Source organism: Carassius auratus, chromosome 41 (assembly GCF_003368295.1).
Source record: "Carassius auratus strain Wakin chromosome 41, ASM336829v1, whole genome shotgun sequence".
NCBI lineage: Eukaryota > Metazoa > Chordata > Actinopteri > Cypriniformes > Cyprinidae > Carassius > Carassius auratus.
The window spans coordinates 3,319,648-3,334,078 of NC_039283.1; the positions used below are offsets into that span (position 1 = coordinate 3,319,648).

Sequence of the window (14,431 nt, forward strand, 5' to 3'; positions counted from 1 at the left end):
AAAGAGAAAAATGGAAACATCTACATTCTCCAACAACAGAACAAGATATTAAAGTCTGTGCTGACGAAGGATGTGAAACCAACAGTTGTCTATTGCATGGCAGTATTGATTATTGTCAATTGTATTGATAATCTGTGAATTTCTGTACGTTTCAGTACATTTTGGCAGGCTTGTAGCATTCACATCTTGTTCCCTTCCACAGAACAAGAAAATTATTTTTTTCTGAGTCAAAGAAAGAAACTAATGAACCTTGCAAAGAATTCTCACTTTTCCCTTTTATTACAGACTTGGCATTGTATTTTCCCTGTTTATTTTCATTACTTGTGTACCTCTAGGTAAAAAAAAAAAATTAACTATTCTATGATGTCTAGTTGTTCTGTAAATTTCTGCATCTCTTAAGTACACATACACAATCAGTGAATGATGGCTCATGAATTGTATCTCAATGACAGAGTAATGGCACCAGCAGTAGTGATACTGGGTTAATTATGTCAGTATTAATTTCTAAAAGCTCAGACGAGAAAGCTTTGGCAATAAAGAGCCAGAAAGAATGTCTACGTCACTTTACTGTCATCTATTCCCCATTACACATTTTTACAAACACACCACACACACGTTTTCTCTCTTACATACATTTTAAAATGTTTCTCGTGTTCATGCAGCATTCATGTGATCAAAATACAGAAATAAAAACTGTTAAATTGTGAAATATTATTACAATATAACGGTTTTATATTTGAATATATTTCAAATTGTAATTTATATAATTAAAATGTAATTAATGATGTCGAAGCTGAGTGTTCAAAAGGTTAATTTGAGCAGGAGACTTATTCCCGAAGGATCATGTGACCCATATTTCTTAGCATTGCTTTGAGTAAAATACAGTAAAAACAATAATATTGTGAAATGTAATTGCAATGCAAAATAACCATTTTCTATATTAACATTTAAGAAAGTAATTTGTTCCTGCATTTTCAGCATCATTACTCCAGTCTTCAGTGTCACATGATGCTTCAGAAATAATAAGGTGCTCAAGATCCATTTCTTACTATTATTGATGTTGAAAACAAGTTTTTCTTAATTCTTTTGTGGAAACCACAATACTTTTTTTTTTCAGGACTCTTTGATGAATAGAAAATTTGAAATCTTGTCTGACATTGTCACTACTGATCAATAAAAATATTATTAGAATTTTTTTTCTGACCACAAACTTATAAACAGTGTTGCACTTCCTAGGCCTGCTTTTCGTCTGCTCCCTCTGTGCATTCATGTATGAATGTCTGTGTGTCTGGAGAATGTTTAAATAATGCGGGAGATTCTGAGAGGGAGGGAAAGAGAAAGAGAAGGTGGAGATTTTACTAAGCGGAGAAACTTTGAGATTGTGGAAAATGGGCAGAGCTCAAGATTGTGTTTTCTTCATTCAATCATTCGTTTTCTCATTCGCTGCCGGTGGATCGGCTCAAGAGAAGAAATACACTAGATAAGTTAAGATAAGAAGGAAGAGAGAGTGAAAAAGGTTGTTGATATACAAAAGAATTACAAATGGTTTTATTTGAAAGGGAACAGTTCCTTAAGAATTAAAGTTGCAGTTGTAACAATTATAACTTTATAGCCATTCAAATGGTTCCAAACTCACAGAAAATGACTCCAATGACACCCATAATAATCATCATCTGAGGGACGAAAGGAAAGGACAGAATTGGTTACAATCACACAATTTATCACGCTACATTACAAGAAGACAGCAACACAAACATCCTGTTTATCGGATTATTCATTAACATTTACATTTATTCATTTAGCTGACGCTTTTATCCAAAGCGACTTACAATTGCTATATATGTCAGAGTCAAAATCATAAGTCGGATTGTTTATAAATGTTTAGATGAAAACCTGGAGAATGGGTTTAAATGGGAGCTCTAATGCTATTTCATGCATTCTGAGTTATTTACACTGTTAAAGAGTTCGATTCTCGAGCTAAACATGGCTAAAGTTTGAAAAATGCACAGGACGTATGACGTTGGAGTATTTCTGTGCCAAATCCACTCCTTCAGGGTTTGTACAAATTTCAGAAAGGTATTTTTTTTTTATCTTTATCTTTTCAAGTATGGCTCTGCATGACATCATATAGGGCGGATTTCCTTGTATGGGCGTTTCCCCCAGAAGAGTGCACGCACACATCATCTGGAGCGAGAGCAGGGGCAGCCCATCAACAGGCCTCTGGATTCTGAACTCTCTGAAGAACAAGTGTTTGATGTTTGCTCAAAGCAAAACTAATAGTATTGCGCCAATTACACAAACTTTTCTTCATCAAATCACATTTTAAAATTACAATCTTAAGAAATCCTTAAACAGTAATCTTAAAAACATCCTCTTGGTCAAGGCAGTTCACCAGTGCCATAGTAATAAACATCATGGACCTGGATTTCTTGTCCAGTACACAAAAAGGCTGCAGTGATATTTCCCATGTTTCTCTGAGACTCCAGTTCACACAAACTAACTAACACTAGCAGCTGTACAGAACAAAACCACCGAGCAAAGCATAAGCAACAAGCACTGACTGATTCACCCCTGCATGTTCATTAAAACTACATGGAGTTCTGAGTACATCAGTGTTGTTTTAGTATTACTTGTATACTACTATAGTATCATTTTTTTTTAATTAGTTTTTATTTTTTTAAGAGCTGCCATGTTATGTGCTTTATTGTGTGCTTTTATTTTTCTATTTTTAGTTCAGTTTTAGTATTTGAGTACAGCAACTTAAGCTTAAATATTACATATAGTTTATTATTATTAGATAGCATCTAATATTAATATTTTAGTTTAGTTCTAGCTCCATTTCATAGACACCATATCAACTCCTGCAGAAAGACCTGAGACAAGAAAGAACCACACTGAATACTTGTGATACAATAGCATTGATTTGTATTTTGGTCATTCGAAATGGTGTATGTGTATGTAAGCTGCATGACCTATCCATTCATGCTGTCCTGTGCATATATAATGCTTCCATATTTTCTCCATTAACTCTTTACACACAAACACACTCACCTCATCCACTTGTGGCTTGTGTCTGCTGCAGTCGGTGGTTGCTGGTGGTGTTTGGAGGGCAGCAGGAGGACCGGCTCCTCCAGGATTGGCATCGTCTGCAGCAGACCTGAACATTCAGAACATTCAAAGAGAACCAAGACACATTACTTAAAAAATAAAAGTTGCTGACTGGTGCACAAGTTAGGTCTGATGTTCCAGTTAGAGTATATCAAAACAGAATATGGTTTCCAAAAAGAGTTTGACTACTATATTAATAAATAATGAATTATATTATTGATTCGTAATTCCGAATTAGTGGTCGACCAATATGTGTTTTTTTTTTTAAGCGTGAAAACTGTTAACAAAGTTACTGTATGCAAGGGTAAAAAAGCAAATTAATTTATAATTCATAGGCATGTATGTAATTGTAACAAAATTTTCAGAATGCAAAGTGAGCGCAAATACTTACATTCTCTTGCAGCTGATTCACAGTGCCTCACTAAAGGGAGAAAATGCAGGTGAGGAGGAGCATGATGTCACTAGCAGGTGAGGAGGAGCATGATGTCACTATCAAGTGTGTAGATGATGCTGATGTCACTAGCAGGTGAGGAGGAGAGTGATGTCACTAGCTGGTGAGGAGGAGAGTGATGTCACTAGCAGGTGAGGAGGAGAGTGATGTCACTAGCAGGTGTGTAGATGATGCTGATGTCACTAGCAGGTGTTTTTTCCAGCTCCTTTTTTCCCCCATGCCTCAGCAAGAGCATCTAATTAAAGCAAAGCAAACAACAATACTTGTATTATTTTGTGTTAAACACTTGACACTTTAATAAAAAACAACTTATTAATTTGGAAAGTTACTATCACATTTATGTAATATACCAGTTGCTTAGAACATCATTTCAAAGTTAAATAACCTACAAACCATTATAAAATAATTTGAATTCTGCTTGTACAACAGATGTTTGTTCAACTGCTCGTATTTCCTACATTGTTGTGGATTTTATTGATGACTTGAATTGTCTGTTAATTTTGTGAAACTTAAGCCAGAAAGAGAGCAGTATAAAAGGGTGATGGCAAAAGTATAAAAACACAGCTTCACTAACCTGCTCGACTGTTAGCATAACTTCTACCATGTGCTACATTAAATGTATAACGTTTACGTACATCTAACAATACAAATACAACATACTATATTTTATTAATGTCTATAGTTGCTGATAAACATTTAATATAAGTTATTGTTTTAGTTAACACATTACACTCACCTGGGACAGGACGGTTGTTGTAATCGTGCTCCAGTACCATCTCGACATTTACTGCTCTGCACCACAAACATCCCGTTTTGACGCGTGATTTAACGTCTCCGCAACTTTTCCACGCAAACCTGGAAGTCACAGCTCGTGGTGCGAGATCTTTACACAGATAGTAAAAGGATCTTTACGACCCGACTCTGCTTGGACACGGACCTCATCCTCCGTCTTAGTGCTTAGCACAGACTAAAGTCCTACCTTTCCTCACAGTAAAGAACGCCCCCTCCTCTCTCCGTATAGCCCAATTTCAACGCTTTTTAAAAATTTTCGTCGGTGGGAAAACTATGAAATGATAAATAAGGCTGTATTTTATTTGAATTTGAACACAAAGGCACACTACACATCTGATTACTTCTGGTCTTCGACATTTTTCGGCAAGCGAATGAACGCTAGCGCTTTCACCGGAAAAAAAGTTTCCCTACTTCCGGTTTGCTTACGTCACGGTGTGAAATAGGCCTATTGACGGCGAAATAGATTATGTTTGACAGGTGCAATATTTGAAAATCGATAATTATTATTATTATTTTTTTATTACATTTATATCTGAATTTATGTCAACCTGTCGACTTTCAAATATCTGGAATTTATATGTATTTGTGTACAAAATGACATTTAAACACATTTTCCTATTATATTTAGCCTGGAAAAGCTTCCAACACGCGCGCGTGTCGCGGTAAAAATAGGCGTCGGTTCTATTTCTAGCAAGCAAGCGTTTGCCGCGCGGCTCGAGCCGCGCGTCTCACGCAGGCGGTCTGTAAGCTCTAACCTGTTAACATGGGAGCCGAATTAAAAACCGACACGCCACGCGGCTGAGACGCTTGCGCCACGCATCCAGTGTGTCACCGGCCTAACCCTCATGACGTATTCGGGTCCGTTTTGACCTGGGATAGATACATAAACATTTCTCAAAACTGCAGTTTTTAGTAGGGGGTTGAAAATTTGCAAGTGTGTTGAGGCCCTCAAAACATTCGTTTTTTCCAGATATATAGATTTTTCCTTCAAGAGATATAACCATTTAAAAAATGTGGATCTGGGTATGCATAGAGTACAAAAGTGAGTGTCAAAAATACTTTTTGTAAAGTTATCTATCAAGTTAAAATAGTTAATTTAAAATATATATATACACGTTTAGCATTTTTAGCCATATTTAAAAACTTTTCATAGTAATATTTGTGGTGTTTCGATTAGAACTAAATAATTATCTTTTAAAAATCTGGGCTATTTTTGAGCAGTCATGACTTATAAAAGGAATTCAATATTTTTAGCTTTACGCATTCATTTAACAATTTCTCCTTTTTCTAATGCATTACAAACATATAATAACATGGCACTCTTCAGATTCCCTTAACCATAACAAAGCCCTTTATTATAAAAGGAACTGAAAAAAGTGATACAAAATCGACAAAGAAACCTTTACAAGTTATCCAAAAACAACAGGGGAAATTATAGTTGGTTGGATCAGATGTTACTTAGAAGATACTCAAAAGGAACAAATGCAGATGCTCATTCACCATTACATGTAAGAAGTATTTTTTGGGATATACTTTTCTTTCAGTAGAGTTTGTTGTTAGTCTGTTCTGTTGTTCCTCCCTCTAACATTTGTTAAGAAAACTCATTATCTCAGTTATTCTTGCAGTTTTTTTTAATCATATATGAATTCTGTGTTCATTTCCATCCATAATCCAGTAGGAACCCTTTCATCAGTTGTCCTCTGTCAGTCCAGACACATCTTACTCCTTTATTTCTTCTCGTCATCTTTCTTGTCTTCAGGTGGTTTTGTTCTGTTCTGGGACGCCAGAGAGCCCATGGCATTACGGATGGCTTCGTTGCTGGGATCGACACCTGGAAGGTTCTCCAGCACACTCTGCAAAAACTCTGGATCCTGCATCACATCATAATCTTCCTCATCCTCCTACAAAACACACAAAGAGTTTAAACTGGGATGTTTAGGCGATTATAAATCAACCTCTTGACAAATTGAAGGCAGTACCTAATATATGTTACAAATTAAATGAATAAATTTAGCAGCTCAGTATAGATTATACACTTCCCCAGATGCATTATTAGCAGTTTCAAACTGAATCAGTTAAGCTTCAGATTTTTTTTGGAAAAACGTCAATATCTCATTGACTACAAAGACAACTTCAAGAACACAACTGGCAAAACTATAAATCCTCCATAGAGCGCAACAGTGACTTGTCAATTTCTTCCGTAGGTTGGGTTCCAGAAGTATTCTGCTTTGCAATCACTAGTGTCTTCTTCAGTAGATGCAAATCTAATTACTAGAGACGTACCGATACCCTTTTTCTCTTCCCGATACCGATACCTGGGCTCAGGGTATCGGCCGATACAGAGTACTGATCCGACACCTGGTTGTGTATCTGTATATACAGCTGTATGTACTACTAGCCCTGTGTAAATTGCTAGAATTATTTTATGGTGTGCTTCAGACTTGAAAACGTGAACAAATACATGGTGAACTTCTGTATTTTTTACAGTATTTTTATTATCTGACATGAATTTGACAGTAATATTTATTTTCTTTAGCGAATAAGAACTTCAAATGCAGCCACAAATCTAACACCGCTAACTAAAAAAGGTATTTTAGTTTTACAATATAACTGTATAAAAAACTGCATCAAATAATTCTAGGAATAATAAAAAATATATATTTATCAGATAATCTCTTTACAACAAAACAAGTAAAAAACAAGGAACCATCTAGGCATAATTATTATTATTAATAGAGACGTATTATTATTACTACATAGAGACATAGCTAAATCTACTGTAGGCTACAATAGTAGCTTAATATATTGTCAATTTGCTCATGTTAAAGCAAACATTTATTTTAATGGGCTGCCATGAAGATCTTTGAGTGTCTGTGTTTATGATATGACAGTTTTCTCAAATGAAACGGTAAATTCTCATGAAGTCACGGTTTTTCCTTTGTGTCCTCAGATATTGACACACGACAGACTACAAAACAGCGAGCTCCCGCGCATCTGCACCCGTCACCCACAGAGGTGTAGAATTTGCAAGAGTTATATTGGAATAGTATTTTGCAGTTTAATATTCACAGACACTAGTATATATTCGGCTACAGTCTGGAGCCCTGTGCTTAGACTAACACGGAGGCGACTGAACGCAGCTGCGGGTACCGAATATACTCGGGAGTCGGTAACTTACTACCGGTACTACAGAGATGCTGGTATCACCACATTTTAACATTTTCAACTCTCCTACTCTACTAATTACATGTAATGTTCCACCATTTGTGTTTTGTGTGGTTTTGGTTGGAAGTATAAAGTTTTACAGCTGCTTTTGATTATTCTCACAACATGACTGTTCAGAATTCTGATCTCCTCTCTAAAGGCAAAGCAGTCATGGTTTGAGGACGAGAGCTGGGAAACACACCTTAGGAGCTTCACTGCCTGCTGCTGCACCAGTGTCCACATCCATGGCCTCTGAACCGCCAAACTCTGTGCACAAGGCCAACATTTGTTTGTATAAAAGAACAAAGTCAAAAGGGAAGTAACATTTCTGCAGAGCACAGAGACTGACCTCCTCCTTGCATGGACATCTGTAAGGCGTATGCGATCTGTTCATCCTCCGTCATGCGGCTGAAATCAGGCAGAGCAGGAGCCGTCGACATCTTCAGCAGGGCATTTTCAGACTCTTAACAAAAGCACAGAAGACATCAGGTCATATTAAACATATACTTCCCATGAAACAAACTTATGTTTTTAAATACATAAGGTTTTAATCTGACATCTGTAGCATGGAGAACTCAAATTCTATATTGGCAAACAAAATATTAATATTAGTTCATTATTACAATGGCATTAACAACTACATTACTCTTACCTCTGACTCCTCTAACCACTGATAAGGAATATGCATTAATTCATATTTCAATAATCGTCATAGTAAGCCTGTATTGCGTGATTTTATAGATGCAACTCTTCAGAGGTGGGTTTACCAAACTTTTCAAACATTTGAACGCAGGTGTATATCAATCCAGAACCCTCCGCTGTACCTTTAAGCAACCCCTTGATTAGGTGTCAAGAAACCTCATCTAGTCTTCAAAAATCATCTACACTCTCACCATCTACAGCGGGTGAGGAGACTCCAGCCTCTGCAGCTGAAGCCACTGCTACCCGGCGAGTTTCCTCCTCCTGCCTCTGTCTCTGCTCCTCCATCGACACACGCAGAGCCTGGAAAAACAGAGACGTTTGGAATGCAGAAAAACGCTAGCCAAGACGTTTGTCCCGTAAAATCTGTGTGCTTCTCACCAGAGCGAGCTCAGGGTCTGCACTGGGATCAACTCCGAACTCAAAGTCACTGGCACCCAGGCCCATAATGGTGCCACCCTCACCAGCCATGATAGGAGAGGACAGAAGAGCATCTGCCAGGCTCGGGCCAGGAGGCACCGTTACCAGGTGAGAGCCTACACCCTCTTTTCCATTCAGGGTGTTCACAAACACGGTCAGCTTATCCGTGTTGACCTCCTGCAATGCAAAAGGGCAAAAACTAAAGGATGCAGACAGTAAAAAAGACACAGAAGATGAGGAGTACATTCTGGAGGAGTGTGATGAACCCCATTCCCTTAGAAGAATGCATTTACCTCTTCTCCAAAGTTAACGATGTCAACGCTGACTTTCTCCTTCTTCAAACGTTTTGCCATCTTCACCAACTGAGTGAGACAGGTCGGAGACACAAATGAGCAGGTGAATAACACATTGCACTGGCCTTCGTAGATACACACTCATGTGGTGCAACTTTTACACCAAGATACATGAAGATAAAAGAACCCACATCTTTCTCCTGGTCCTCCACGGGGCTTCCCACAAAGGCAATGATCCTCATCTTATGGTTCTTTCCCTGTCGGTGTTTCAGTGCCAGCTGTGAAACAGAAGGAGCAGATTGAATCAGAAACATCAATGGTGGTATACTACCATTCAAAAGTTTAAGGATTAAAAAAAAAAAAAAAAGAGAAAGATTTAAATTAAACACTTAACAAAAGTGACAGTTGAAAAAATATGTGTGTGTGTGTGTATATATATATATATATATATATATATATATATATATATATATATATATATATATAATATGAATATGAAATGAAGACAGACACAGTTTTTGTTTTATCCAGCTGTATTTACTCAGTACAATTTATACTATATACAAGTGAAAGATATAACACCAACATGACAGAAAAAGACAATCAGAGTTGGAAAAAGGATCCTACGTCCGGAAAATGAATTGTAAACTCAATGGCACACAAAGACGTTTCACTTTCAAATGTGATCAGCTGTGGTCATTTTGATTTGCTCAGCATGAAAAGAGCTCTCCTGGAGCATTTCAGTCCTTGGTAGTGCAACTGAAGCAAACAATCAACTCTGGACGGCAAGGCACTGTCAAAAGATATCTGGGATAAAGTTGTGGACAGAAACAAGTCAGGAGACCGATACAAAAAAAGAAATTCAAAGACTTTATCAATGCATAGAAGCACAGTTAAGTCTATTATTTAGAAGTGGAAGGTATTTGGTACAACACAGATCCTCCCTGGATCAGGAGGGCGCTCCAAACTGGACGAAAGACCCAAGAGGAAATGGTCAGAGAGGCAACCAAGAGGCCTACAGCAACTCTGAAGCAGCTGCAGGAATTTATGACAAAGAGTGGCCATTGTGTGCACGTGACAACAATATCACAATTTCTCCACAAATGTGGCTTGAATGGGAATGTTGCAAGAAAAAAAAACCATTCCTCAAAAAAACCCACACACAGATGATATTAAAATTTAATTATTTGGCCTCAACACCAAACAATATATCTGTCAGAAATCATATACAGCTCACCATCCAAATAACAGTATTCTTACAGTAAAGCATGGATTTAATAATATCCTGTTATGGGGTGTTTCTCTGCAGCAAGGACTGGAGCACTTGCCAGGATAAAAGGAAAAATGGATGGGGAGAAATACCGTCAAAATCTTAAAGAAAATCTGCTCCCCTCTGCCAGAAAGTTGTCAATGGGAAGAAGGTTTACCTTCCAAGATGACAATGACCCAAAGCACACAGCAGAACTGAGCACACAGTGGTTAAAGGAGATAAATCAGAGCCCAGACTTAAACCCCACTGAAAATCTGTGCAATGACTTGAAGATTGCAAACCACAAACCATCATCATCAAATTTAACTGAACATGGGTAGGTCTGAAAAGAAGAGTGGGCAAATATTGCAAAGGCTGTAATTTAAAAAAAAAAGGTGGTTCAACAAAAATACTGACAGGTTGGTGTTATACTTTCACTTGGATGTTATAAGTTGTAAATACAGTTGGATAAGACAGGCTCAGACAGAGGATGTAAAATTGGTCAAGTAAACAATACATTATGTGGACTTTACGGACAATACATACTATATGTATGCATGTACTGTCTGTAAAGTCCACATAATTTAGCATTTACATTACCATATTCTGATTTTTCAGCCTATTTGAATGTGCAATGGTAATAAAGTCAAACTGAGAAGGTTACATAAATTTGGAGTCATTTTGACAACTTAATATTAATAAATGCCATTTTTGGACTAGTATAAATAAATACATTCTAAAAAATAAATAAATAAATAAATAAAACATGACGATCCCGTCCACTCACATGTGCTACTCTGATGCCAGTACAGAAGCTGATGACTCCTATGGCTGGACAGCATGAAGCTTGGACAGGATCCGGCCCGTGTCAGGGGTCAGCGTGGTCAAGACCTCACAGTTACTAAATGGATCAATGGATCTCCAGTTATGCATGTTGTACAGAACTAAGTATATAAGATTATACCTGTCAAATAAAATAAAGAAAATCTTCAACCTACTTGGCCAGAGTGATGAGACCCACGTTGTTTTCCGGGTTGCTTCGAGTCTTTGAGTGACAGATGATGTTGACAGCGTCCTGCTGGGCCTGAAGTCTGGTCGGTAAGAAGTCTCCATTGCGCATATACTCACTGTTGTCCACACTAGAAATCATAAACATACACAGTGATGTCCTCTCTACACACCTGCCAAATATAATTCAGCAAGGTTTTGAACGAAGCCTAATTCTCCACGCAAGTGTTCTGTTTAATAGTTAAATATAAGATGCAGTTTTAGTACACAAAGGGCAAGCACAAAGAAGGATTTCAAATCCGGTCTTGACGGTTATTTATACAACAGCTTAAATTATTACGAAGGAATTGAACCAACCAACCCATTTATGATTTAAACAGAAATTGGTTTCATAAGATGACAACTCCGAGAGCCTATGAGCTTTATAACGTGTTCTCTCATAACAAGACAACACAAAGAATGTGTTTAACAGGCTCAATGTTACATCATGACTAAGGAAAACTGCACAACTGTCTATTGGCTCAACACGACCGTTCTCTCACCACCAAGAAACAATATTTCCTAAATAACTGCGTAATAATTTAAAACAAATCACGTTTAGCAAACTACATCTGATATTTTGAAGAATATAAAGTATATTTTTCTCACCAGACCATAGTACTTTCGAGCACCATCTTGAAAAAATTTCTGTCGCTCTACGTGACGTAAGCACGGAAGTGAACGATCATTGGTTAATGTAACGCTGAACGATAGGAATTATGGGAAACGTAGTTTATTGTCTATTTCAAAAACTGTTTTTTGTGTAAAAATTATTTCAGATATAGTTTATTTCACTTACATCTGCAGTGTCTGTTTGGTATAAGCTAATTTTAATCCTGAGAAAGGAAAAAAAAATATATATAGCAAAAATAATGGTTTAGAAAATATTTTATTCTTTTTAAACAGGAAAGACAATGTGAAAAAACGGCATCACCACATTAATGAAAGATGGTTGGAGAAACATGCTGCAAACACCACACAAGAAAAAGGCATTTCCGTGACTTGCTTACATATTATAAACACGTTTTATACAGGCCTGGTAAAAATATAGTCCTCGAAGCACTTCCAGTTGTCAGTCATTGTCCCTGACACGGCATACATTCAAATGTAGAAAAGCTGAGGAAAAGCTTTAACAGATTACAACGAATTGGAATATTTACCATTAGAGATACCCTAAACACATAAAATAATAATAAAATATATATATATATATATTTATATTGTCAAGAACTTCCCTCCAACCCAAAATAAAATACATATACTTAGATCACAGACACGGCTTTTTGCCAGATTACACAATACATACAATCATCTATACAGAATCCAAAATTCATAGAGGGCTAAAAAAAAATACAAATAAAATAAAATAAAAAGATTAGAAGAGAAACAAGACATTTCTTAATAAATACAATCACTGACATACATGCAGAAACGTTCATATTTCATTAGGTAGGTTGTCTGTTTAATGTCCAGGTTGCCAGCATTTAAACTGGTGTGCACTGTGCACGGCTGATGTGTCTGTGGTGCAAAAACATGTATGAATACAAACACTGGACAAAGCATATGAAAAATAGCTGTCTCTGTTTGACTGACAATTTTACTTTCATTTTTATTTCATTTGTATTTCCAGACCAAAGATTCACATTGGAATATTAAAGTCAAGAGGTTAAGATATTTTAGTGTGATTTTAGAGGCACAGAACGTCATTCTAGCACATAATAATAATAGATTAAAAAAGTACTGTGTGTTAATCAAAAAAAGGTAGTGATTGTTGTGTTTTTGCCAATAAAACCCACAAACAGAAGCAGAAATTAGTGAGACTTAAATTGTGAAGACCAAAAAAAAAAAATCTGTGATTCCAGAAACCTACCCCACAAGCCAACTGTGAAATTAAGCCACTGAGAGCTGAACAAAGATTTCATGGAACATGAATATTCAGAAGAATGAAGACTTTTTCATAAAGTCTTGTGTGCAAGACTTTATGAAAGTAACTTAGTTCCATTATTTTTGACCCAATATCTTTGAACTGAAAGGGGATAGAAATTGACTATAAAATGTAAAAATGTGAATCAGGGCACTGTTAATCTGACTGTACTGTAGGTCTCAGGAGTGTAAATGTGAATATAGGTATCTTTCGACATTCACCAATAATCACATAATTATTAAAGTTAGAAATAAGCATTAAAACCCTGCAATATATGACACAAAAAAGCCAGAAAATAGCAAACTGCTTATATTTGATTTTTATATTAATGCCAAAGGATATGTGTGTTATCTGCAGAGGACAAACTGTGAGTTTAGATCTAGTTTTCAGAGATATAGATTGTTAGCAACATTAGCAACATTAGGTGCAATATCAAAATGTTCTGTAACCTGATTTAATGTGTAACATTTGACAATGACTTGAAAAAGTCACTGAAAGGATTCAAATCAAAAGAGCAAAAAATAAAATAAAACACAAAGCAAAAATTTACACAAAACGTATGTCCACAGGCATGCTAATTACATTTTGATCAAACATTAAAAAATATCAAAAACAACATAACTACTGCATCCACTGAAGGTTTTAGAGAACATTTCTTCAACACAGTCTTGTGAAAGACTGTCAATGTACTTCCTGTTCATATTCTATCTGCATTTTCTTCAGGTCTGCAAAAATCAAATCCTTGGGAAAACATCACTTCAGTCCCAAACCTGCATGATTTTAAGAGCGGTTTCATTTGGGACAACACAAAACTGTTCAAGACTACAGTCAGCCCTTATTCTAAATACTTCAAGACTGCAATGTCAGTCTCAGATCTGTGTTTAACACAGGTCTCCAAGCCTGAAATCAGCTCTGACTATTAAGAGAAAACTGTAAGTAATTCCCTTTCAAATGAATAGATCCATTAAAAACCATTTCCTCTGTTAAACAATAGGAGTCAAATGGAGCGAAAATAGAAAGGCAGATTCCACTGAGAGCTTTTACTGAACCACAGGCTCTTCTGTTAAAAAAAATTGTTCACATGTGCCCTGGTAAAGTCCACTAGTGTCTATTTCTTTCATTCTTTTTATCTTTACTTAGATTATTTAATCTCAGGGTGAGTCTTAAAGTACAACTGTTCCAGAGAACATCTTCATGGCTGTACAGGATTTGAGGTCCTTGGAAATCAAGGAAAACTGGAATTT

The 14,431-nt window shown here is 36.5% G+C and overlaps 1 long non-coding RNA gene and 1 pseudogene across 2 annotated transcripts; both read right to left on the bottom strand.

Moving 5' to 3' along the window:
• Positions 1–20: 20 nt before the first annotated feature.
• LOC113059802 (uncharacterized) lies at positions 21–4,748 on the bottom strand. 2 transcript variants are annotated; one of them, XR_003278155.1, is made up of 5 exons: positions 4,296–4,748; positions 3,500–3,794; positions 3,052–3,157; positions 1,637–1,673; positions 21–1,476 (listed from the first exon to the last, which is right to left on the bottom strand). It is a non-coding gene; the product is annotated as an uncharacterized LOC113059802 (long non-coding RNA). The 2 variants fall into 2 exon arrangements; XR_003278154.1 differs by lacking the exon at positions 21–1,476 and having other exon boundaries at positions 1,531–1,673.
• Positions 4,749–5,679: 931 nt separating this feature from the next.
• Positions 5,680–11,935, bottom strand: LOC113059803 (26S proteasome non-ATPase regulatory subunit 4-like; annotated as a pseudogene).
• Between the last annotated feature and the right edge of the window lie 2,496 nt (positions 11,936–14,431).